Below are 25,035 nucleotides of genomic sequence, written 5' to 3'. Positions count from 1 at the left end.
GTTACATAAAGCGGAGGGACATCCCCCGGCGGCCGCGCCATCCCGCCCGGGGGCCGCTCGGTCCGTGGCGGCGGAGACCCGGGCGCGGAGGGGGCGGCACGGGGAGACGGCACTTTCCTTCCCATGGCGAGGCCGGTAAAACTTATCTGAGGAGGAAATCGAGCCCGGGCTGCGGCGCCCGCGCGGAGGGCGCCCGGCGGGCGGTGTAAAGTTACCGGTGGCCCGCCGGGTTATTTCTGGGCAGCCCCGGGCTCACCCGCTGTTCGGAGTTCGGACCCCGCCGGAGGCGGGCAGACAAAGAGGAGCATTTTCTTTAGCGCAGGGAGGACAGCCGGCCCTCCCCCCGCCCCCCGCGGCGGGGCCCGGGGCCGCCGGAGCGCGGGGACGGCGGGGAGCCGGGGCCCGCGGCGGTGCCGGGGCCGGTGCCGGCGGAGGGGCCGCGGCGGGCCCGGGGTGCCGGTCGAGGCCGGCCCGCCGGCGGCGCCCTCTGGTGGCCGCGTCGCGCCGCCGAGCGGCCCCGGCCCCCGAGCCGGGCAGCCCCCCTTCCGCTCCCCGCCCCGCGCCCGGGCCGCCCCGCCGCCTCCCCCGGCTGCGGGGCCCCGCCGCGGGCGGGAGAGCACAACGCCGGCGCCAACGCCGCCGCGGCGCGGAGCTCGCAGCCCGGGCGCGTACCTGCCCGGCCCCCGCCCGACGGCCCCCTGCGGCCGGGCCTGGCCCCTCTCCCGCGGTGTGAGCGGGCCGGTGAGGCCTGGCCGGCATCGCACCGCCCGCCGCCGAGCCTGCCCTGCCCCTCCAGCCGGCCCGGGGGTCAGGCGGCGATTGCTCTGAAGTTCGCTCCTCGCCGGGCCGCATCCGGCGGGCGGTGCGGGGGGCGCGGTGCCCCTCGGAGAGCGGCGGCGCCCGGCGGGTCCGCAGCAGCCGGGGCGGAGGGGCCGCGGGGCCTGCGGACAGCCCGGCCGCGCTCCCTTTCCCGGCGCGCCGCAGTGGGCGAGCGCCGGCACGGCCGCCTCCCCGGAGCCGGGCAGGGCAGCGGAGGGGAGGAAAGAGGAGAGGAGAAGAGGCCTCGGCCACTGCCGGGCGCCGAGCTTCTTCCTGGGGAGGGGACGGCGGTGCTGCACCGGAGCGTGCGGTGGAAGTTTAGCGGTTCCTTAGAGCATCCTAACTTCAGCGGCGCCCCTGCTTCTGCCTGACTGGAAAAAAGAGAGCAGATGGGGAAAAATGCCCTGAAAGTGACCCGTAGAAACAAATTCATCGCAGCAGATACGGAGGGGTCTGCGGCCAGGCTCTGCAGCATGCCTTAAGCCTCAAAATAGGTGAATATCCTAAATGGCAGGAGCCGGAGATAGCGTAAAGGCTGATAGAAATTGTTTTATCTCTGTTGTGTTGCGGTATGCTTGCGGGTTAAATTGCTGCTGAATGGCTTCGAGGGAAGTGGAGGAGGGGTTAATGATTGTTTTTCGCCTCCTAGTTGCCATGAGAGGTCCTTAGAATTCCCTGCAATATCGCAGTGCGTAGATAAAAACTTACTTATCGCAGGGGATGCAATTTCCTCCTTGGAGGGAGGCAAGGTCTGCCATCCTCCCCTGCGAGCCTCACGTTATGTGCGTAAAGCAGGTCGGTCTGTAACCCTCCTCTGGAGCATCAGGTCCAGTCAGGCCACTGAGGAGAGCCCAGGAACCGAGGGCTCGGATCAGCACTGCGACGGGCAGGCACAGCTCTGCTCCTGCCCTTGGCCGAGCAGTCTCGGCTGGCACACATGCACGCCCACCGCCACCACCGCAAGGCAGGCGAGGGGAGGTGAAACCGTATCCCCGCCGTACCGATTTCAGAACATAGGCTCTTTGACAGAAAAAGCACCCTGGGAGGAAATGTGACACCTCAAAGGCCTTATGAAGTGGTTCCAGTAGAAATTTAAGTGAGTGATAACATAGCACACACGCAGAAAGTCACCCAGTGTTCTTGATGTGCAGGTGAGGGTGGTGTGTGCTTGTGCAGAGCAGCTGGTTTAAATACCAGTTCTGGGAAGCAGAATGGTGCCTCACCTGATATTAATAGGCGAGGCATGATAAATAAGTGAATATCTGGCGTGAAATCCTCTCCCACACACACTGTGCCAGGAGAATTTTCCCATTTGTTTTAAAGAATTTGGAGGTTTTGCTCTTGTCTTCTCCTCTCCTGGGTTTTTCCTCATCCTGTTCCTTTTTTTTTTTTTTTTTTCCCCTGGGTGGTGGAGAACTTAGCAGTAAAATGAGGGACATAAAAATCTAACAGGTGAAACAAAACAGAAGTAACACTGCTGCGCAATGTTTGACCTGGTTTTTAGTTTCATTTGTGAGCTGTACAAGGAAATGAGTTGAGTTTCAAAGCAGACCTCATCAGGTGTAATCCTACATGGTCTCTGCTCCAGAGTTGGGGCAAACTAGTGGCTGCCATGCTTCTGAGCACCAGAGATGTGGCTTCATCAGCAGAGGCTGTACTGGCTTCAGAGGAGGTGAATGGCTTGAGCCAGGCAAGGACCTGATTCTCTGGACCCTCCTCTAGGCAATGTTATCCTCACTTGTGCACTCATTGTGACATTTCCTACTGTGCAGAGAACAAAGCCACGCTCTATAATCCAAGGGAGACCCCAATTTAAGAGGGGGTCTGGGGGTCTGCCAGATATCACAGTCTGTGGGTGGATTTTTGCCTAGGACAGGTGTCTCCAGTGATTTCCTTGGTGTCTTATACCTGGCATCCTTCACAGTTGTGTAAAGAGAGGTATTTATATGTATTAACCTTTATTTTCTAAACAGTGATTACCTCTGTTTTGGTTTTGTTCCTCTTTGCTTTGCTTCTTACTTATTCTTGACAACTTTGTTGCAATTCAGGGTGTATTTTTAGCAGCCACATCGGTAGTTTTCTATGTGGGTGGCTCATGGAATTAATCTAGGTAATATTTGTAAATTGCACCTCACCACCGGTGCGGCTGCTAGAGCTGAGCACAGGCAGGGACCTGCCTGCACACTATCCTTGTCACACACGGGGCTGGGAAAGCTGGAAAATCTGACCCTGTACTTGTGGTGGATCAGATCCCATTTAATGCTAGAAACAGACCAGGCCTGCTGGGTTTTGAATGCATCCTCAACTATCACCAAAGCACACAAAACTTGCTCATCAGGGACATGGCCCCCATGAGCCAGAGTCAAGGTCTTTACCCCAGAGTTCATGCAGGGAGCTGATAACTCAGAGATGACTCCTATTTATGAAATAATAACCAGAACTTAAGCTATGTCAGTGCTGGGACCAAAAGCCTAACTTTTTATTTGCTTAGGGTATGGCTATAACCAGGATAACAGGAAGCTCTCTCCAGTTAAAATTATTGTTTTTATTATGCTGCTGTCTAGTGATTAAACAAGTTTGCTATGTAATGGGTAAAAAATGCTGTTTTATTTTCAGAAGGGGAGAGAGCATTGATGGGACATGGGGCTGGGGTGAGCCGGCAAAGAGGCAAGCTCAGTTACTCACCTCAGTTGTTAGTCCTTGGACTCTGTGCAGTGCATTCCTCTTCGTGGCTGTAACAGATGGGGAAAGACCCAGTTGGCTTCAGTTGGACACCTCAGCTGGCCTGGAAAGTGAAATAATTTTCATTTTTCCATCGCTGGGTTTCCCCATTTGCTCAGCAGTTGTTATTTACTTCCCAGTTTTACAGGGTGCTTTGAGACCACTGGATTTGGTTTCATGTTGGATAAGAGTTGCCTCTGCTCCTTGTTCAGTATAGGTTCTTCTACTGATGGGGAACAGCCTAGAGACCTCCTTGATGCCTGTGAGGCTTTTGAACATAGCTCAGCCCTGGGAAGTTTGACTGTGTATTTGGAGGTAGATAATGGACTTATGTGGCTAAATGAATAAGGCCCTATTTTGGCCACATCACAGCAGTGGTGTGTAAAAATACATGAATATTTGGTCAGGAGGACAGTTGGGAAGTCAAATCATGATAGGATGGTGACCTGGGCCTGGAAATTTATCCTCGTCCTGATTGTGGGCCTCACCAAGTGGGTCCCAGGTGATGGTGTTAGAGCTGTCCTGCCAGATGGCGAGGTCAAGGGAGGTGCAGTCACCTTTTGCTCAGACCAGATGAAGACACCAGTATGAGGCAGATGAGACAGCTTCTTCTAGCTGGAGGACTCAAGGGATAGTGCTGCCCATGGGAAGAGTTTGCAAAGGCATTCAGTGATGGGCTTACAGATATTATGGTGTCCCCATCCTTGTGTCTGTAGCAAACGGGTAGGCTAAGGCTGGTTTGTTGGGGTTTTTTTTCAAGGTTCCACTCTTTTTCCCCTCTGATCCCAATTTAAGGAGATATTTTCAGGTCTGTGCCTAAATTTAAGCTCACAGACAGTGCTGCTGACTTCATTAGGATTGTTTATGTCTTTAAAGCTGGCCACATGCTGAAGTACCTTTCTGACTCATGGCCTCTATAGCTTAATCACTCCATTTATAAAATTAGGTTGTTTCCTCATCCTTACTAGGAAATCTCTGCCCTCTGAATGTGAAATATTTTTTATAGGTCTTTCTCTTACTTTTGGAAGGATAGCTGGTTGATAACAAGAAGTGGGAATTAATCATTATTTAGAGAAAAGGTTGTTCCTTGAGCTGTTTACATACCCTAACGTGGACCAAGGTAATTAACAGGAAACCTTCTCTTTTGAAATTATTTCTCCTAGCAGTACAGAATTCACCTTTTCTTTTGAAAATAAACACAGATGATAATTTCACTCCAGACAGGGCATTTAGCAATTTGTTTGTCATGCAGGAAGGGTTAGAGGCATGTTGCTGCTACCCCTCATTCACAGCATGGAGTGCCCCTGAATACTCCCTCATTTGGCCATGTCAGCAAACTGAAGTCCATCCTCCGGAAAGCACAAGGGCCTCTATTTTGGGACCACTCCTGAATTCAGGTAGCCTTTAGAATTGGGTAATTTTGATGGCAAAAATACTTCTACTAGGACTTGCCCACACATGTGAGTGGAGGAGCAGCCTCTGTCTCCGTGTGGCAAAGACATTGCCACATCTCAAAATAGCTGGGAAAATTCAGAGTCAGGACTAAATTAAAAAGCTGTCTGTACCATTAGGATTTATTGCTGTAATAGTGTGTATTTATACAATGCTGTATATGTTCAAGGTGCTATGTAAAGAGTGGCTGTCTGGTCAGGCCACTGACAGAATGATGCCAAGGAACAGCCTTCTGCTTACTCACCAGACGTGTGCAGAATAGCCAGAGGAAGGGAAGTGAACCTTCTTCGAGAAGTGAACCCCTTGAGCTGCTCCTGAGCTAGATTCTGATACAGGTGAGCAACAGTGTCACTGAAACCCAAGGAGCTACACAAGGGGAAGCAGCGTCTCCACCTGATGAGCATTAGCCTGTCTGTGTCATGTTCTGGAGGGAGAGGGAGTTCCATGCCGGGTGAAGGATGCCGTAGTTTGCTCCCCTGTTTTTTTCTTCAGCATCACCACTGAATGGGACATAGGTTTGGAGAAGCTGAAGCTCACTCTATTTACATGTTGTTCTCCATCCTGCTCACCTTCCAGGGCATGTGCTGACATCTGTCTCTGGAAGGACAAAGTAAGAGCAGTCACATACAGCTCCTTCCCTGAAAAGTGGGAAAGGTCATCCCACAAGGCATTGGTATTTGCCAAAGATACTTGGGAAACTATGAAGGGCAGCTGCCTTCTCTGTCCTTTATAGATTTTAATCTATAAAGGTGCTAGCAAGACCTGGAAAAATGGTGTTACCTGGCAGAACCCTGCAGGCTAACATCTCCTTTGATGTTAAAGGCTGACAAGTTAGGCTCTGGGCTATGCTGAAATGCCAAAGAAACCTTCCTCTCACCAAAATCATTTAAATCATAGGAAATAGGCAAAGGAAAGATTTTAAAAAGTGTTTCAAGGCAAAATATCGAATGCCTGTCCAGCATGTTCCTTAACAGGTTTGCCCAGCATATTCCTCATGTATGGACAGTCCACAGCGTGTCCAGACAGTTACTGTTGCCCTTTGCTTTGTCACTGAAAACATTTTAGCCCCTCTGTAACTGCTCTCTGCTTTGCTTGCTCTGATTCATTGTCCTTTTAACTGTGGGTGTAGGAAAACTATTCCTTTGTCTTTGTCATGTCTCTCCTTTGTGTTTCTTAGGCAAAATCATATCTCAAACACATACTTCAGCTCTTTCTCTTGTATCTCTTCCCCTTCAGCTCTGACCATTCTCCTGGTTCTCTGTGCTCCCTTCAGCTAATTCATCTCTCTCTTGAATGGCACTGCTAGAGCACAGTGCTGTATTTGTCCTGTGCTGGCCAAGAAGAGTAGAAGTGTCCCTTCTTGTCTGTTACAGTCAGTGCTCCTATTTGGTTTAAGTTCTGCACAGTAACATTGTTCATCTCTGTGCAGCTTGTGATGTGCTGTGGCTCATACACTTCTATCCAAGAAGTCTGATGCCTCATGAGCCTCTTTCTATCCTGTGTGTGTGGAGATAGACTTTCCTATCTGTGTGATTTTGTATCTGTCCCATTTGAATGTCATCCTGTACCCTTCAATTTGTCATGATTGTTTAGAATTCTTATCTAATTCCCCTGATTTTGCAATCCTGAGTGGTGTCACCTGCCAATTTAAAAAGGACAATCTCTCTTTCTTCACCGAGATAAGCTTTGTTGTCAATTCTGCAGTCCCAAATATAAAGTGCAGAAGAGAACAAATGGTTTCATAAAAACCAGGAGGAGAGCCTTGCCCACAAAATAGAAACTGGAAAACACACACAACTCTTGGCATTGTTTTCATACCTATTCTTTTACTCTCCTTTGGTGCTTTTGAGGTGTTCCTAATAACAGTTGTATTTGCTGTGCCAAACAAAAGCAGAACCTTGCTGTACTAGGCATGACATTGGCATGAAGGGGTAGATAGTTACCACCCCAAAGGATTTGAATTTCCTATAGATGCAGACACAGGAGGGTGCATCGTACAAATTGTCAGGACACTTTTAGGAAAGGAAATCACAATGCGTGGGTTTTCCACAATATTTGTGACGGAGATTCCTCTGGGAAAGGAAAGGGTGGGCTGAAGATTGAGAAGGAGTAAGTCAGTAGGTCAGGAACAAGAGAGAAGAGGATGAGAGAGACAGGTGGGGATCAAAGATGAGGGCAAGTAAACTGTAAGAGAAGAGAGGGAGATGATCCCTGAGAACTTCAGGGGCTGAGGCTGTCACAGCCAAAGCTGGCAGGAATGGAAAACTAAGTGAAATGCTGAAGATCTCATCTTGGACTGTTTCTGCAGTTGCCCCTACTGACTTCTGTCTCTCCCACTCTCTTCAGACTTCAGTCTCTCCCAGTTTCTTTTCCCCTGCAGTTGTATCTTAACATCTTTGGAAGGGAAGGTGAGTGAGGATGAGAGACACTACCTATATCCTAATGCTCACAGGCAGAACAGAGAATCTGTCTGGGGATTCCCCATCTGGAGCTGACACCAGAGGCAAAACTGATGCTGTGGCATTCACTTAAAATATGGCATCCCACTTACCATGCTCGGGAAACTGATGGGACAGAGATTATCTAAAACACCAGCACTTTTCATTGACCTGAGATCCTTGTGGTTTCCTCCTTCTCTGCCACTGCTTTCCCCATGACAACAGTGTCTATGCAGGACAAATTTGATGTGCCATCCTCCTCCCTCCTCCCCTGCACATTATGTCTTTAAGGACATATGTGACTGCCCCACCCTCACTGTCATCATGTCTGCTCTACTCTCAGTTTCAGTCAGGGTGGCCAAAAAAATCATGAGCATGGAGACCCAGCCATCAGCACCTGAGCTTATGGGTGAGAATGACATGTGCATCTTCCTGCACATGGATGTGCATGGCCCGGAGGCCTGGCATATCTCAAGTGTGTTAGGCTCAGCATACTGTTCCCTCTAGTAGCAAGTCAGGTATGTCAGTATGTTTGGCAGGGAGTCTGTAAGGTTGTGGTCTTTCTCTTGGGTGAAGAGAGCAAGAAGAGCTCTTTTTTTGCTTATAGTTTGGGGTCGGGGTGTTTATTTGCTACTGGATGTGATCCAGTGGATTCAGTATGTCTTTGCACAGAGAGGAAGCAGCAGAGAGGAAACAGGCTAGGAGCTTCCTGGAGTATGTGGAAGATGACTTCCTGACACAGCTGGTGAGTGAGCCAGCAAAGGAAGGCTCCCTGCTGGGCCTGAGTTATGCAAACAGTGAAGGACCTGTGGGTGATGTGCTGTTTGGAGGCCGTTTTGGGTTCAGTGACTGGTTTTCAATTCCCAAGAAGTAAGGAGGGGGCTCAGCAGAAGGGCTACCTTGGGCTTCTGAACAGGGCAGACTCTGTCCTGTTTAGGAGACAGATTGATAGAGTCCCTTGGACCAGTCCTGAGGGACAAAGGAGTCCAGGAAGGCTGGATGTTCTCCAAGAAAGAAATTTTAAAGGCACAGGAGCAAGAAATTCTTACAGGAAAGACACTGAAGTGCTGGTCCATGTCCAGACAAGGGCAGCTAAGTTTGCTGAAGGATCTTGTCCACAAGACTTAGGAGGAGCAGCTGAGGGAGATGGGTTTGTTTAGCATGCAGAAAATAAGGCTCAGGGGACACCTTATCTCTCTCTACAACCACCTGAAAGGAGGCTGTACTGAGGTGGGGGCAGCCTCTTTACACAGGTAACAAGTGACAAGACAAGAGGAAACTGCCTCAAGTTGTACCAGGGAAAGTATAGATTGGATGTTATGAAAAATTTCCTTATGGAAAAGGTTTGTCAAGCACTGGAACAGGCTGCCCAGGGAAGTGGTGGAGTCACCATCTCTGGAGGTATTTAAAAGACGTATAGATGTGGTGCTAGGGGACACAGTTGTGCACTTGGCAGTGTTTGGTTAACAGCTGGTCTCATTGATCTTAGAGGTCATTTTCAACATAAGGGATTTTATGGTTCTGTTTATTTTTGCTTGAAGACATGAGGTTTTTTTCTAGCTACAGGTTGTAGAGGCATACACAGGATGGGGGATAGCCAGCAAGCTCCCTAACTATTAGCTGCATTGATGGGGTGTTACACTTTGAGAGGGAATGTTAGAGCAGATGATGGAGGGGCTTGGTGGAGACTTGGACTTTACCAGCAATACTCAGAGAATGTTCAGTCCCAGAAAACTTGCTGAACATTTCAAAGAAAGTTTGTTTTTTTCAGGAAGGTCCTTTAGCTTGCCCAGAATATTTTTACTTGTAGGCAAAATTTGTAAGCATTTTTTATTTTTAAAGTGTGGTTTATATTCTGCTCTTGTCTGCAACAACTCCAGCACCATCACTGTATTTATCTTTTCCTGGTTAACACTTGCCATTCCTGGAACATCTCCTGCTCAGCAGCTGTTTGTAGGTGGGTTTTTTTTTTCCTCTCCCATCATCTTGTACCTTTCCTTCCTGTTCAAGGCATCCATAAACCTCTTGTAGTGACATCATAGCTGTTTCCATAGCAACAGATTATGATACTAGAACAGAGGATAATATCAAACAGGAGGAGGAAGAGATAAATTATGGTGTTTGTGTGTGTGTGTCTGAGGGCTTGATTATATTCCTACCTCTCTTCCAAGGATGTTGTCTGCCTAGCTTCTTCTCTGTTTATCTTATATGCCTTTTAAAGGTTAGGAAAATGTGAAGGGAAAAGAGATCTGGAGGTCAGAACAATACAGGCGCATATTTTTTATGGTTTCTATGTAAACCTAGTAGGCTGAGATTTATTTTTTTACCTCTGGTGGCTCTCCTGTGTCTCTTGAGAGTAGTCTGGAGAAAACTTAGAGGCACAACAATCCCTTGGTATGGCTTCACTTTTACTGTAATTACCAATTATTCACAGCCACTAGCAGCTGGGATCCGAAGTCAAGGATCTCTGTGCTGCAGATTTTCCAAAAGATGGACAACTGTGACATGGCATTGCCCCAGAGAACACATAATCTGTATTTGAGAATGGGTCTGATAGGTGCTCAAATCAGCCAGAGATGGCACGGGGAGAAGAGGGACAAGTACCCAGAAGGATACTGGGGGGGCTGTGATCTCTAGACTGCTTCAGCTTGCCCAGAGAGTGGTCTGAGCCTCATCCCAGGGTTAGCTTTTCACAGTGATGTTTGTGGAAGAGCTGTGCCAGGAGTGGGTCGTGGGCTGTTTTTTGACCATCTGCCTAGTTCTTCCATGGCTTTGGGCTATCCCTCTGTCAGGAGCTGACAGCAGCAGGATTGCAGAAGGGGGAGTGCCCATATTGCTCCATATGTATGGTGGTAGTAAGGCTGTTTGCTCAAAGCAGTAGGCTGGAGGAGGAGAATGTCCAGCTAAAATACATGGCATTTTATTTTCTCCTAGGCAGCATTTAGTGTTGACAAATTCCACATAGCTTGGCAAGTATTTTCAGCAGGTCTCTGGTTTACCTCCAAATAGTGGTAATTTCCAGCCATCATTGCTACTTTCCTATTTAGATGTTTGACTTCAAAAGGTGGAGAAAAATTTCCAAGAAAACAGTCTTTGATATCCTCATAGCTCTGCGTGTGTGTGCAACCTTTAATCTTCCCCTTGTGGCAGAATTTCCAGGGAGTTAAACAGCCATTACTATTCTTTAAAATATCTGGAGTGGAGTCGTCTCTAAGTTGAAAATCTCTGGTGACACACTTGAGCTCCTTAACATTGACAAACAGAATTGATTCCACCTTGAGGCCCTGTGGTGCCCCAGGGAGGAGTGGAGTGGAGGGATCTGAGCACAGCAGTGCCAGGTAATGTGTGCTTACCCTGGCAATACAGTTGGCTCGGGCAGTGTGTAATGGTGCTCTCTCCATTATGGGAATTCACCACGTGACAAGTCCTGGGTCAGCAGCAGAGCAGTGCTGGGATTAGGTGATGCCCATCCTCCAGCTCCCAATATGTCAGTGCACAGGAACTTTCTGGTAGCTGGGCAGGCTGCTGGTGTGCTTGGTGGTGATGCAGAGTGAAGTTTTTGGTCGAGTTTATGTTGCTGGTATGGAGAGAAGGTGGCAGATCACACAAATTGCCTGAGTCACTCAAACTCTGCAAGGCCATAAGAAGTTAGAGCTGTACAGAAGGCATGTGAGCACACAAGACTTTGACAGGAATTAATAGTTAGGTCACTTTGATAGAAGCTTATTGGAAGCCAGTAGAGACCACAGAGGACTGGTTGGGTGTGCTTCCCCTGCAAGCACCCCCACAGCACACTAGGCCCAGCTTCAGAAGAGGCTGGCAGCATTGTTCTGTGGGGAACACGCTGCCACAATCAGGCTTCAGGGTGATGGAGGCTAGGGAGGTGGCAACAAGGTCCTTTGTGGAGAAAAGAGAGATCACAACCTTTTCTCTGTAACCTGATTAAAACAAAAGGACAACTCTTGGCTACAGCCAGTTTGTGGATAGCATGGAGAAACTCAAGACCTCATAAATCCTCCAAATCTACAAAGAACCCGGGGATCACATTTTTTTTATAACTACAATAAAAAAATTTCTTCATCTCTTCTAGCACAATCAGTGGCATCACCTGAAACCTGCCTTCCCACCTAACTCTCGCTCTTCATTCTTTCAACAGCAGAATATGTGTGTATTTAGCAAGTTGAGATAAGAAACAGGTTGCAGCCCCCATTTTAAAATAGCTGCACCACCTGAAAAGGACATGTGAGACCCAGACACAAGCATATCCCATTGGTGATGACAGTACTTCTCTTGCAGTGTCATTTTCCTGTCGCTTATCTGAGGCTGTGAGCACCTGTGTAATGAAAGTGCACCTTGCAAAAGTCTGTGCTGCCTGCAAGCACGTGCGAGTCAGAAGGGACAGCAGGTGTTGTTATTGAGCAGTGGATGTGAGAGCACAGGTGGGAGAGTGTCTGTGTGTACATGTGTGTATGTGGGACTCCTTCCATGTTTGTAGGCACGTGTAGGAGTGTACACATGTGTTTGGTGTGGCTCCATCCCCTTTATCTACGGAAGACAACATGGGCCTGATTCTTCTTAGAGTTGTTACACCATTTTTCTAACAAACTGTATTTGTAGCAGGGCTCTTTTCCACTGCAGTGAAAGAAGAGAGGCGATTTATTATAAACATAAATTAGGCTTTGTGTGTGTTTGTGAGCTGTCACAGCCTGTACAGGGGGAAATATAAACAAGGTGAATGCAGGGTGTTTATGTGGAGCGATGCTGTGACAGTGTATGTGTTGGCAGGAGTGCTGTCTGCAGTCTCTGCATAAGGGCTTGTGTTTCCAGTGTGTGTGGAAGACTGTAAATCACAGTGTGTTCAGGAGGGGACACTGCCACTCTGCCTTTAAAAGGCAGGAAGAGATTTCTTTTCAAGCAATGTGACTTTTCAGGCTGAACAAAAGGGTTACTAGAAATCCATGCTTGAGAAAAGTATCATTCAAAACATTCTGACAGAGAATGATCTGTAATCCACATCCACCAGCTCATCTCTATCCTGATCCAGAGCAGCTGCACGGCAGGCATCTTTTATGCATCTTCTCCCAGTGCCAGGTGTTGGTGGCCCAACTGGACCAGTTCTTGGATACGTCTTCAGCTCTGCTAATGTGTCTGAAGTCTGTCTCTGTATCCTCAGTTATCTGAGACTTTAGCCAGTGGTGGGATGTGACTGGGGTGCATACGCAAATGCAGAATCCCCTGGGGAACCTGTATCCCTTCAGATGTGTTTACTGTATCGCTTACAGTGTATCTAATGTAGGTGAGACTACCTCAGTAAAGTAGCTGTGTCTTTTCCAGTATCTCTGCTGGTGGACCCTGAATTCTGGCTTTGTTCATGCTCAGCTGTGAGCTCAAGCCACAGAGTGTGGAGTTCCCCTTTTCAGGACTAGGCTTGGCTTAAAAGTTATTTCATGTTCCTCTAAAATCACTGCTGTTTCCCAGAGGAGCACTTGAGTCATTACCAATCCTTGCATTTCCTCTCAGCCAGGAAGGGTTGAAGGGGTTTCAGGAAGAGGATGCTTTACGAGGAGATGTCTGCTTTCCCTTGCCATGCCCTGTTGCAGACAGACACTGAGACTCCTGCCAAAAAGCTGCTCCCTGTAGAAAATAAAGTGTGAGGGAAAAAGAAGGTGGGATGTGAGTGAATGGCAGGAGAGGGCATGATTTCAGGTGGGGATGCCTGATGCTTTTGATACCATGTACAATAAAACAGATGCTTGTGGCAGCACTGATGGTGAGCTAGGAAGTGTTTCCTAGCCACAGCTGTTACATGGCAGCACTGGAGCAAGTTGCTGGTCACAGTTTTTCATTTGGGTTTTGTTGTGGTTGGTACTCCTGTCATTCTTGCCTTCTTGCTATTGCAGGGCTTGTGAAGGGGATGGGGCTTTTATTCTCCTGGTGTATTTTGTGTCCTTTCTCCTGTTCCTGGCAGCTTCTTCCCCTGTGCCGCCCTCTCCCCAGGCCAGCCCTGTCATATTCAGCTGTCCTTGCTGGAAGGTGACCAGCGCACCTGAGGTGTTCATGGCCAAGGATGTAGCGTGCCATGTCTCGAGAACATGCTGACTTTATGTGGGACCTGAATGCTGCCTGTCAGGCATCCCAGCCCGTGGGCTGGAAGGGTGGTGACTCTGGTCACCTTGAGGCCCGGCAGAGATGTGCACAGGCTTGATCACAGAGGTAACCATGAAATGCTTGCTGAAAAGATGGATATTGGGAGTTATTTGCCTAGCTGAGGCAGGAGAAGCAGGAGCCTGTCCTAGTGATCTCAGCCCTCCTGTTTTACCCTCCAGGGATGTGGGAAGGGTGTGGGGATCAAGTGCTCCCCATCCCCTGCTCAGGATATCTGGGTGGATGGTCTGCCTGAGAGGCAGCCTGCAGGGAAGTCATCCCCTTTTCAGTGGGAGGTGGCAACCCAACAGCACATGAGAGCTGTGAAATGCAACCCTGTGTTGGGACGGGCTGCACTTAAGCCCCGTGTAAGCCCTAATTTGAAGGCTTAAAGGGAGCTGAAGTGTGACACTGAGTTGTGTGTCTGAGTTTCACCCTTCCTGAGCCACAACAGCCTATCAGGAGGGGAACCAAGGAGCAGGACAGCCTCTGCCTCCCCAGCTGGGCCAGGAACCTTCAGCTGAACTTCCTGGTTCCAGCAGACGTGTTGGATTTGGTTGGGTTTTAAACAGCAAATGTGATAAATCATGGCTGGCAGTTCCGACCGCTGTGGCTTGGACTGTATGCCCAAAGAAGCTGTTGCAGTAACAGGCCTGTTCTGGCAGTCCAGCAGGTCTCCATCTGTCTAGGTATGTTCATCCCTATAGTTCTGCCCCTGATAACTGCTTTTCATCACCCCAGCCTGGTCACTGCTTCTTTTTGCAGGCTGTTAGCAGGTAACAGCACCCCTCTGCCAGGCTCCTAAAGGCCACACAGCCATTGTGGTGGGCCTCTGTCACAGGAGCCCCTCCACTTTCCTTTCATGCTTGTGTCCCCTTCTCCCCACACTTACTGGGGGTCTGGAAAGGGACCCCTTCTATCTGGTGCCCCTTGGGGGATGCATGGCTCCCCACGCTGCTGGAGTGGGTGAGCTGACCAGCACAAGGTTAGTTACAGCAGGCTGATGAGGCTCACTGTTTCATCCTTTTTTGATTTGCAGCTGTGGTGCTTGTTTATTTATTTGTGCCAAGTATTGTTGCTTTCACTTAGGGTCACTTCAGCAAGGCATGTCTTCATTTATTTCAGAGCCCAGTCACTGCTCAAAGCACAGCCATAGTTTTAAGAAAGTCACAGAGTGGACTTGGGAGGGGAATTTTGACAAGGGGCAAATCTGTGTCCAGATAGTTTCTGAAGTTGATAGCCCCCAGCATTGTGCCTGCTGAATTGCTGGGAAGCACAAATGTACATCTCTGTGTCCATACAGACCTGTGTCTCCATATGTCCCTGGGAGTGTCCTGTGACATCGTGTCCACCTTCCTCTCCCAGCCAGGGCTGTGGGACTTTGGCCAGTAGATCAGAGAAAATATCACTGGTGTTTTGCAACCTGTACAAGAAAACAGATTGTTTTTAAGTCAAAGCTAAGATTGTAGCACTTGCTGGAGGCTGGAAGGTAACTGTAAATCCTGGGTCTCATTTGCACAAACACATTTGGTTCCAATCCTTAAGGGCATTTTCCCTTCCCCTGCTTATGCCTTTGTTTCAGAAACATGTAAATTTTGTTTGGATTTGGTTTTTTTGAAAACACTGCAAAATGTGGGAGGGGGGGCCTTTAAATTACATTTGGCACAGAAGGGATAAGGAGTATTCTGGATGCTCCACTGGGTAGGAATCCGTGGATGGTTGTCATTTAGGCTCTGTCAGTGGGAAACACTGAAGAGACTGGATACACCAGGAGAGTAGTAGTGGTATTTGCAGAATCTTACTTGTAAGTATGCTGCTCGGATCAGACCTCTCAGCTTTCTTCTGACCCAGTGTATGAGACCCCACACAGTGGGTCTTGTTTCAGGTGTGAACCTTATGTGCAGGGTCATTTGATGGATTAATGTCCTGTCAGGTGAAGGGGTACAGGCTCTTGCAAGGTTGCCACAGGAGTGGGAGGTGACACTGGCCAGTCAGGCTCCTTCCAGGGCAGAGACCTGCAAATGCCCCTGCTGCTGTCACTGTCCTTTTTGTGTCAAGGTCCACGGAGTGAAGAAAAGGGACTTGATTTATGCCCTGAAGAAGCTGAAGATCTATCCAGGAGCTCAGGAGGAGGCAGCGTGGCAGTGATTGCCGTGTTCACTGGGGGCCACCAATGATGGCACATTTATACTGCTGAAGGACTTACCCCCTAGCAAAGGTTTTGTTCACATTGCTGTGTACCAAATCTCAAAATTGTTTAAAAGGGCAACAAACCAGCTAAGACAGCCTGCAAGGAGGATGAGGCTGGGCTACCTTGCTGTGGCTGCCTCTGGGGAGGCAGAAGGACCATGCTAGCGAGAGTGTGTGGTGGGAGCTCCGCACCAATGTGGGTCATGCTCTGTTTCCAGAACTGTCAGGTCAGTGTCTTTCACCTGCTCTGGCTCCCTAGGAGGAAGGAACCAAAGGAGAGTTGGTGGCTTGTCTACACAGAGTCTGTCTGCTGTAGGAACCACCCCAGCCTGCCGTGACTGTTGGCAGAGAGGAGGGAGAGCTTTGTGTTCTCTCCCACCTTTTAGCCAGAAGGAATGTGTGTGCTTGGGGGCTTCTGCATGCTCTCTTGCCATGCTGATGGGTTTCATGACACGACTTTTAGCACCTGAGGATAGGTGTGAAAAGGGAGGAGGTAGAGAAGTAGGAGGTGGAGGTGGTGTGAGTTAATACAAGACCCAGTGGGAAGCAGCAGCAGGCAGTATTATTTCTGTGGTTTGAGCCAAAACTTTCTCTCTCTCCCTCTCTCTCTCTTTCTCTCACACTCATTAAATTACAACTAATGCAAGTAGCATTGTGAAGGAGGAATTTGGGAACTGTCGTTCATCATCCAGTCGTTTGTAACGAATGTGCTGCTCAGTGCCATAGCCCATAGCCTCGCTGAGAAGTAATTCACTTGGTATTTGCAGGCATGACATGCATGCCATAAAAATTCCACTGTTAGCATTATGCCAGCATTAGTGAGAGGATATGAAAATAAATGATGAGCTATTGTTTTTCATGATTAAGTCCAGGCTTTTCACTCATCTTGCTTTTTTCCTCCCCCATCTGTGAAAGGAGGGGCCTCTGTTCCTTTTGCTTTCAGAGCAGGCAGGTTGTGCCCTCACTCATCCCAGATCCCCCATCTTCCCCATCTTCCTTCCAGACCAATGCCCTTTTGCTGCTCCCTCCACCTTTCTCCTCCTGGGTTTGGAGATCAGCTGCAGCAGTCCTTTTAATTGCTGTAGGGTACTACCACAGAATTATAAGACAGATTCAGGGGGGAATCTCAGTATTCTGTTATGGGCCTACAGAATTGTTTTGCCCTCCCTGTCGCTCAAAGGGACGGAGCCCTGCTCTTCATGGTTGTGCTGGAAGGTTCAGACTTCGATTGTGGGTCAGCAGTTTGGTACTTTCAGGTCATCCACAGGCCTTAAGTGACTCTTCTATTATTAAAAAAGAGGGAGAACTCTTGAGGCAGCTGTCAATCTGAATGTGCAGGAGCAGAGCCGAGCAGCCTTTGTCAGGGCCCATTGGCAGTGGCCAGCACTTAAAAGAAGTCCACAAGGCAGGATGAGAGGGATCTGTGACCCACAGTTGTGAGAGTAATCCCTGTCCATTCTGGTGGGCGTTCCTGTGTTTTCTCCAGAGCTCTGTAAGTGTAAAGGACTTCAGCATTCCAGGGGAGTGAGACAGTTAAGTGTTATTTATCCCTGTTTTCTAGTGGGGGTGACCAAAGAAGAAAGCATGGCAGTTTCAGAGATGACCCCTGTTTCTGGAGTCATCAATTCATGGGGTTTGTTTAAGCTGTCACACAGACACCCACCTGTGCAAAATAAAAGACTTCTTTGGAAAACTGGGCTTAAATTGCCCCATGAAATCCTTGAACTGAGTCAGTACCAACACTAAACAGGATTCCTGTGCTCATAATCATATTCTTAATCGACTGACCCAGGCAGTCTTTCATGTCAGTGAGTTGCTGATCACTCCAGTGGTCCCAGCCCACACTGGCTGTTCAGCAGAAGGCCTGGCTGAGCTGAAGGCAGATGGCAGGGTAAGAGCTTGTGCTGATCCTACTGCTATTAACTCTACCACTCCTCTGCACAGCAAGCTGCTCCCTTTCAACATCAGCAGAACTGATTTTAAAAGCCTTGTGGCCCAGCCTTGTGTGACAGAATAACTCATTTTGTCAGGGAAAAAGATACCTTGGTAAACTTTTGAGTGGAAGCTGCCAGGGGTAACCTCAAGATGCTGGAAGAAGCAGCCCTAGGTTTGAGGAAGAGCAGCAGCCAACTTCAGGTGTCATGTTCCCATCTGAGAGAGGACACATGAAAGCCAATGCTTTTTTCCTCCGTCTTCTTTATTCATGCACTCACAAGGGCAGCGTAAACAGCGGAGTGTTGTGTGACGTTGCTTTGCACGTATCGTGGTTATGAAATCCAAAGCTGCTGGGTCGCTGTACTTGCCCTACCCCAGGCCGTGCTGCCAGCACACCCTGGCACACAGCGACCTGCGCTACCTTGTGGTTACCCAAGTGTAGCCATAACCTGTGGGTCTCCCAAAATGTCTCGGGCCAAGTGACTCCCTCCCCCACCATCTGCACTCACTGCCATGCACACAAGCACACACGCAGCACACAGCCTTTAGCACCCATAGTATGTGTGGCCCTCGACAGGTCACTTGAGTGCAGTTGCAGTCCCACGTCTTGGAAACAGGATGTGCTCCTCTGCCTGAGCTGCTCCGCATGGCCCTCTCACAGCCCTTGCCATGATTAAGTCCTTTCCACTGGGAAGCGATACCTGCATTTGATTCTTGAATTTTGCAATATGCTTAAGTGGGATGGTGGTGACACTGGGCTTGAAGCCATCAGCTCATATTTACTTGTGATCTAAGACAGTGATTTCTGTTCAGACCCCAAAGGGCAAGCTGCTATGTGATTTAAAGTCATGCTACCAGCAGGAGCATATGACCTCATGGTATGAAAAAGCAGGAGGAGATTAGCAAAGAAGTTTCTAAGGTACACAAATGTCCATGGGAAAAAAAAAAAAAAGAAATACATTAACAGGAGAGTCAGTCTGTCTGTGTAAGAGAAGGCTGGGGAAATGACTAATATGTGCAGTTTGATTCAGATGTTCCTTCTTTGATTCAGATGTTCCCTCTTTGATTCAGGCCCCCTCCTTTGCTTTCTCTACCCCCTACCTCGCCTTGGATTTTTCTGCCTTTTAGAAGGGAGGGAGCGAGGGAGAGTGGAAGGACTCAGTGAGGAAGGAGTTAAGGGAATGCTCACTGGGGATTATAAAACAGCCAGGCACTTGGAAACAGTTAAGAAGAGAGAAACAGATCTGCCAGGAGGGAGTGTGGCACTGGAGCCGGTGGTTTATTTTCATGCCTCCCTACACAGCAATGCAGAAGGCTCTCCTACAATGGGGACGGAGGTAAGCGTGGCGGGAACGGGGTGGGTGCTGGGGTGAGGGAATCAAGGTTAAATGGGGAATAAACTTCTCCAGTACCAAGTTCACCAGCCTTCCCACTGATCCTTATTGATGAGCTCTGCTCTGGATGTGGGCTGTTCCTGTGTGGGTGGCTGCAGGTAGCACCTACCATCGCCTGAGGGCATGGCCTTGCCTTGGGGGCAAGACATGCTCTTTGCATGTTGTACATAAGCAGTAGTGGTTTGTGTGCTCTTGGCATCACCCTGGAAAGGTGGACAGAACAAACTTGCTGTGTGCTCGAGCGCAGCACTGAGAGCACAGTGTGGGCAGGTCTGTGGGTACACCTACGTGAGCATGAGCTGCGTGCGAGGTCTTCTGTGAGTGTGGCTGAGGGTGGGCAGCTTGTGCAAGCCCACCTGGCCAGAAGGAGCCTTCTGTCATCCTCTGATGAGGTGGCTTTGAGTCACGAGGAGCTGTGTTTTCACTCACCCCGTGTTCGTGTCTCAGCAGCCCAGCTGAGGCCTCCTGCACATCATGTCAGGCACCAGGCACTATAACGGGGGCAGAGGCTCTTGGTCCTGGGAAGGAAAGGCTAATGCAAAGGCAGTGTCCCCTGACAGAGCAGGTGGTGGCAGGGCTGGGAAGAGAAGCCAGGTGGCTTCAGGCTTCCTCCATTGTGGTCTCCACGTGCCTGTGCTTGGGGCAGGAGCTACCTTCTTCCTAATTTGAGGGACACTACAATGGTGAGGTACAAAGTGACCTGAAGGCAGGCCTTGCCATCACCTCCTGTCTCTTTGGCCCTGTGTATGACAAATGGTGGTGTTTATGGCCTCCTGGCAGCGGGAGCTTACCTGTCACCCTTACAGTGACCACAGGGAGAACTGCGCGTGTGCGATGCTGAGATCCATTTTTCTTGAGGAAAAAAAAAACCTGATGCAACTATTAGAACCAAAGTGTGTGGAGAGAAGGTTAGTCACTCTGCAAGTGTCAGGGGCTTGTGAGGAAATAGCAGGAGTTTGCTGACTAATGCCGATGATGCTCAAGGAGTAAATGAGAAATACGGAGGGAAAACCCTCTGTTTCTGAATTTGGAAGAGAAAAAAAAATTGAGGGGGAAAAAAAAGGAAGGAAGATGTACAGAGTTACTAATCAGCCCCCAAAGTCTCCGACCTATATCTCCCTCCTTTCCCTGGAGCCATTTTTGAAATGAAAAATTAATAGAGAACAACCAGGTTTTACCTCCAGGGTACCCTTTTGGGCTGCCACGTACTACAGGCTGGGATGAGTGGATAGGACTTAGGTGTCCCTCAGCACGATGCAGAAAGCAGAGTAGTCCCAGTCCAGGATGTTGTAAGGCTGTCCAGAGAGGCTGAAAGCAAGAAGGTAATCTCCTGTCTTGGAAGGATGGTCTCTGGCTTCAGGTGGTTGGGAAAAGGATGCTGAGCTGACACACTAGGTTAAAGCAGACCAAGGAAGAAGAATAGTCCTTGAAGTTACTGGAACTTTAGCAGGGGAAATGGAGGTCAGAAGGGAAAAAAAAGTATATCAGGTCATTAGTCCTCTGAGGGCGAAGTTCATTCTGTCTACAGAATATTCCTCCCTCTCTTCCCATTTTTAGTTTTTAATGAGGAAAGAGAATCCTTATTTAAGAAGCTAAAACCTAGGTTTGTGGGCCGGGAGGTTTCATTTCCCACTTCTGATGCTGCCTTGCTCTTTAAGCCTGAGCAAGTCACTTTACTTTCTTCTGCCTCCATTTTTATCTCTATAGGATGTGGATTGTGATACCCTTTGCAAAATATTTTCAAACCTATTGAATATAGGAAGGGCTACTTTTTCTGAGGTGAGGAGGGCCTGGGCATTGCGTGTTGTGTGCTGTGTGTTGTGCAGGAGGAGGAGGGCTGATGCTGTGGGGTTTTTGCCTGCACTGGAATAGGCTCTGTGCCCGCAAAACACACCCACAGCTTTGGGCACTGCCGGATTCGCCCTCCCACGTGACATGGGAGGGATGGAACCATGTAGCTGTGGAGTGCCATGAGAAGAGGTGTTATCACCCACTGTCGCAGCAGGGCTAGGCTAGCTTTGAGGGGATCTGAACACATGTGAAAATCTGGACCTTTACCATCTCCTTATGTTGGATGACATGAACTTGGGTGCTCAAGATTACTAGCTCTATTTTATATATAGGTCTGGATGCATCATGTTGTCTTTGTTGTGGTCCTTCAGAGCCTATCTCCTTAGATCTTTGCAAGATACCTCACTTATTGCTGACTTCTGTGATAAACATCCTCCATAACCCTGAAGGGCCAGAAGCTGAGCCTTCCGTGCTGTCTCTGCATGGACTTCTGCCTCTTCAGTATTAGGATGTCTCATGCAGCTTGAGAAACTAGGTTATATAGCAGCTTTAATGGGGCTTTTTCCAGACACTGATTGACCTGATTCCTCGGACCAGCTGTTTTATTTATTAAGCAAAATAGGAGAAGAAAAATGCATCTCCTACATAAATTTGTTTGATTGTGGAGTATGTTTTAACTATTTTTTTTTCATGAATTGATATGAAGCTCTTGCTTTATATTGATTTTGTCGATATTAATTTATGCACTAGGAATGAGGAAGATTTGCCTCTCCATCTAATCCTTTTTCTAGAGAGAGATTTACTTAATGTGCAGTGTAATTTGCCTAATGTGCAACTTTGTATGTAGAGTGCACTCAGATTCAGCAGAAACAGTGAGTATAATAAAAAAGAGCACTGTAGTGCAGTGCTGTAAATCCCTCTGTAATTAAAAATACTAAATTAGTCAAAGTTAGTGCAGTCAGGAGACATGACTAGCTCAAAAGCAGGGATATATGGTGAGAGTTTTCAGTGCAGGACAGAGAAATTGTGTCTGTGTTCCTCTCTATGTGGGTATGGTATGTGTCAGGGGAAGGAGCTGTTAGTAACACCATTTGCCAGGAATACAGTGGCAAGGAGGAGTTGTCAGGAGTTATCCTGAGGTTGTCCTTGCATGTTCCTGAGGTGATGGAGGAACCAGTTCTGCCAGCTCCCACACTGTTGTCCAGTGTCCTCTTTGTCTGTGTGTCTGTGTGTCTGTGTGTGTCTGTGTGTCCCGAGTCCTGTGCACAGTTGCAAGGTTAGATTTTACGCTCCTACGGAAGTGTCTCTAAAATTACTTCATTGCTCTGAAGAAGGCTGGCACCAGCAGTTAGTTGAATTATTCCCACCCCCCCACCGTCTGTCTTTTTGTCTGTCTGTCTTTCTTTCCTGGTGTTGGCACAGTTAAATCACTGCCTGAAATTTTCAGATGGGTTTGTTTTTTAGTTTTTTTTGTTTTTTTTCCTTATCGGAATTTGTGAATCTCCCTGCAAATAATCAGGGGAAGGATCAGTTTATGCCAATGTAAGATTCACTACCTCTGAGTATTGTCCATCTGCCTGTCCTATATCCAGCTTATGACCAGTGATGCCTGCAGTGCCTGACACTTGCTTTCTCTTTCCAAGAGAACAGGAGGAAAGGTGGGGGCTTATGCTCTAAGCAAAAGTCCCTGTTTGGAATTGAGTAACAAGACTTTGTTATGCGTTAAAGTCAAAAATAAATTGATCTTGTTTATCTGAACAGAACCAGGATATATAAAATAAAGTTCTAGCTACAGTTTGTGTTTCAATTTGACTTGATTCTGTTAGTGTAACATCTGCTTCTTCAACAACCAAGAAGAGAAAGAAAAGTGTATGTTATGGCAATGACCTGCTATTGAGGCCATCCAACAGCTTCCCTATTTTAAGATATTCATTTTCAGTTGTTCACAACTTTACTAAACTTAAACTGTCTGGGCAGAAATTTTCCATCCCAGCTACCTGCCTCAGAATGTATATTTAGAAAACAGCTCTTTTATACCTCTCTTGAATTTTTTTTATGCATGTTAAATATAACAAATGTACAAATAAATAAGAAAGCAAGCCTCTACATTAACAACCCAATAAAATTTGAATGGTATCAATGTCTGGGATACCAGTTCTGCTATCTCCAAGAGCATCAGCCCAAAAAGATGGTTGTCACCACAGCCTTAACTGGCAAAACATATCTCTGAAGGACTTGTACTTAAGTGTTTCAAATAAGCATTTAAAACTAGTGGAAGCTTTTCACATTAATCTCCCTGTGCATTGCTTCCCTGCCCATGATATATGGATAATACAATGTCTTACTTTAAGGACAGTGTGAAAATACATTCTTTTATGCTTGTGAAACATTCAGTTACTCTAATGATACGTACTGTAGGAAGGGCCATGAGTAAATTACTAATTCTGTCTGCAGAACAGAGTGTGGCAGGTACGCAGTAAACAAGGCTCCAGGCCACACCTCCAACAGCACCGAGAAGATGAAATAGTAACTGGGTTCTCAGTAGGTGAGCACCCCAGATCCTGCTGCACTGGGTGAGGCCAAGGTCCTGTGGAAAAATAGCCTGTAATTATGTGATTAACAGCTCTGCCATGGCACATGGGCAAGAAAGAGGGTCAAAGGTTGCACAGGCAGCCTTAAAGCTGAGTTTTCCTAAGCCTTGTGTTCTTTATTTGCAGCTTTAAATAGGCTTGCTTTCACCTGTCTCCATTTTCTGTGTAGTTGTTTGGTCATACAGAGTGGGAATGAGGAACAATAAACAGCTGTTGCTCCTGGGAGAAGAGACAGGAAAGCGTTTGGTGCCATTTGTCATCAGAGAGGAAAAATTAGTGAAGCCTTCTATCAAGACATATCCAGCTTTTATCCATGTAGGAGCAAGTGTGACCCTCGAGGTAGAAGTTCAGTGTTGGAGGAAAACCACAAATTAACTGAGATACCTTTTTTCCTTCATGACAACTGTCTAGTTTATGCTGTTTTTCTCTAGTAATGCTCTGTACCATTAAACAGCAATGCCACAAACTAACAGACTTGCAAGCTATTTTAAGGAAGAGCAAGATCATGACAATGCTTTTTCTTTGGGTCATGTGGGAAGGTGTTTCCTGATTTTACCCTGGGTGCTCCCAGCTCTGGTTTGTCCCTCTTCCAGATCCTGCCCTGTGGAAGTCCCAAATGGTACATGCATGAGACCATAATCTTTAAGCTTGGGAAAATGATCTGGCCATGACTCACAGGCAAAATCAACTCCAAATCTCTCTGCCTTTGTTCACTTTGTTACATTTTGCTTTCCTTCCATTTATATTCTCCCCTCAGGTAGAAGGAAGCGCTGCTGCCCATAGCCTGTTCAGAGTTGTAGGTAGGCAGCAGCATGGGAGGAGGAGGAGGAGGAGGAGGAGGAGGAGGAGGAGGAGGAGGAGGAGGAGGAGGAGGCTCTGGTTGAAGGTTTGCAGTTGAGACAGTGATAATGGCACCAATGAGCAAGCTCTGAGGTGGCTGCAGTGCACACCTCAGGAGAAGTTTGCCCATGCTCTAATTCTTCTGCACTAATTTAGGATGAGAGTAAGCCTGTAACTTCAATCCTGTGGAGGAATTGGGCATGGAAAGCAAAGATTGCCATCAGCTGGGAGCTATGAGATACAAGAAAGTTGTATAGATACTGTGACTTTAAAGGGTTACAGACTCACTGAGCTGTTTTTAAGTTGGGGAAAGCTGCTCATTCTCTGCCTACATTATGAGTCAAACTAGGATGCACATTTTCTTGAAATCCCTAAACCCTAAAGCCCGTGCACAAGAGCCTCTTCTTCATGTGGTTTTCATAATTGATGTTTGGCTATTTCACAGTTGCATTTCCCCAAGGAATTTCTCTTTAAAATGCCCTATATTTCTTTTAATTTTGACTATGCATGGCAAGTTTATATTTCAGAAAAAATATTCAAGCATAATTTTTTGTAAAGCTGGGATGTCATTAGGGTACTTTGGGGAGGGAACTGCTTATTGTTTGCAATGTCCCCTGAGAAGGTGATAAGTGCAGTCCTACCAGTATTTCCCCTCTTCTGCATGTGAATTTTCAGAAAGGTTTGTCAAGACAGACATCAGTTTGCCAGCACTGGCTGGTT

The 25,035-nt window shown here is 47.9% G+C and overlaps 1 protein-coding gene across 4 annotated transcripts in view; it reads left to right on the top strand.

Moving 5' to 3' along the window:
• HIPK2 (homeodomain interacting protein kinase 2) overlaps positions 1-25,035 on the top strand; it is a 138,521-nt gene that overhangs the window by 1,033 nt on the left and 112,453 nt on the right. The window contains exon 1 of one of the 4 annotated variants that reach the window (XM_014256865.2): positions 1,213-1,313. The exons of 2 other annotated variants lie outside the window; for them this stretch is intronic. The gene's annotated coding sequence lies outside the window, so the exon portion shown is untranslated. Of the gene's footprint in view, positions 1-1,212; positions 1,314-18,635; positions 19,037-25,035 lie in introns of those variants that run through there. One more of the 4 variants, XM_014256864.2, reaches the window with a different exon arrangement.

The sequence above is a fragment of the Pseudopodoces humilis genome, chromosome 5 (genome assembly GCF_049639895.1).
Source record: "Pseudopodoces humilis isolate 2021_Gansu_Grassland_sample_001 chromosome 5, ASM4963989v1, whole genome shotgun sequence".
Lineage (NCBI taxonomy): Eukaryota > Metazoa > Chordata > Aves > Passeriformes > Paridae > Pseudopodoces > Pseudopodoces humilis.
The sequence above is the reverse complement of the archived record's forward strand: the minus strand, read 5'-3'. Positions and strand labels throughout refer to the sequence as shown.